This window comes from Trichoplax adhaerens, genomic scaffold, assembly GCF_000150275.1.
Source record: "Trichoplax adhaerens TRIADscaffold_32 genomic scaffold, whole genome shotgun sequence".
In the NCBI taxonomy this organism is placed as follows: domain Eukaryota; kingdom Metazoa; phylum Placozoa; class Uniplacotomia; order Trichoplacea; family Trichoplacidae; genus Trichoplax; species Trichoplax adhaerens.
This window is the reverse complement of record NW_002060972.1, coordinates 113,256-114,755: the sequence shown is the minus strand read 5'-3', so window position 1 is coordinate 114,755 and position 1,500 is coordinate 113,256.

The window sequence follows — 1,500 nt, the reverse complement described above, 5'->3', positions numbered from 1 at the left end:
CCCTCCCTTACAAAGTATTATCATCATTTCTTCGCTTCTTTTTATATATTAAAACTTTGACGCAATTTGCATTATAAAAATACTTTTCATACCAAAAAATGCATCCGTAAAGTAGGCTTAGACACCTTACCTAGCCATCTGCTAAAACGATTTTTTTTTTTAACTAATTTAGGTTAAATCTTATTCTGGTTACGGATTAGAGCAAGCTAAAGTTAGCAGAAATAATGAGCAGTATCTCACTTTAATGTATACCCCTTTTCAAAATAAGAAATGATGGGGAAAAATATCATCAATTCTGAGTAACGCGAACCCTTTTAGATATAATCCAGATCTTCTATTCTCACTAATGTATATGTGAAGCTTCTTCCACTTTAATTTTTTCTCTCTCTATTACAGCGAAGTTATCGTAAGTGTGCGCAGTTACTATAGTGATTTTCTAGCAAAAGTACTTTAATTACTAAATGTGAAGTGATTTAAAGTAAAGTATTAATACTGACTCATATTACAGAAATATGGTATTGATACCCTAATAACTACTAAAATTTGTACACATACGTATGCTATATAGTGAACGGCACAGTTGTAATCATACTTCAACTATATGATTAAATTGACTTTTACTTTTGAAAGATCTTTAATATTTAGCTAAAACGGATAAAATTCCAGGTCTCAATCATCCTATAGGTAAAGTATAATATATAGCAATAGAACGATAACAGAAAACTAATATTAACACAGAATACCCAGGATTGCATTTACTACGAATCAGAAAAATATGAAATCTAGTCCTAGCATACACAATTATATAGCATAGATAAATTAAATTATAGCCAATATATGTAACTTATAAGAGTAAACATTATTTCATACTCTTTCAATTCATTCTGCGGATAAGAGCATTATAAAACGCTAATCCTGTTATTTATAGCTTGAAACCTGCTTGATTAAGCAATATTTATTGCGTCGATTGCTAACGAAGAACGAGGACTGCTGATGATTCCACTTCATATCACGTATTTTGAAGTGTGGAAATGGCAGATTCTTTAGAAGTTGCAATGTTTTAGCATTATAAATATGCAGACTTGAAAGATTTACGTTATACACTAGGAAAAGCTGTTCCGACCATAAATTTCTTTCATTGAAGGTATAAGCTTCAAAATCGAATTTTTTAAATTTGTCTTTGTATCTTTTCAGCAATATCCTTGATTCCTTATTAAATATCTATAGGCATATAATTGCGGTTTATCAACAACACATCATAAGACAATAAAGTTAAAGACGAATATCAAATTATTTTTATTTCTTACAGCTAAATGATGTCCTTTTTCTAATAGAAAGATGATATTGTCATTATCCAAGTAGTTTCGCTTCAAGTTTTTAAAATTCAAAGCACAGTTAATTATTGACGAAATAAACAATTCCATAGAACAATTTATCAATTGAATAATATCATTCTTCAAATCAAGTCTATAATGATATTTATCTAGGTCTGTAAATGTT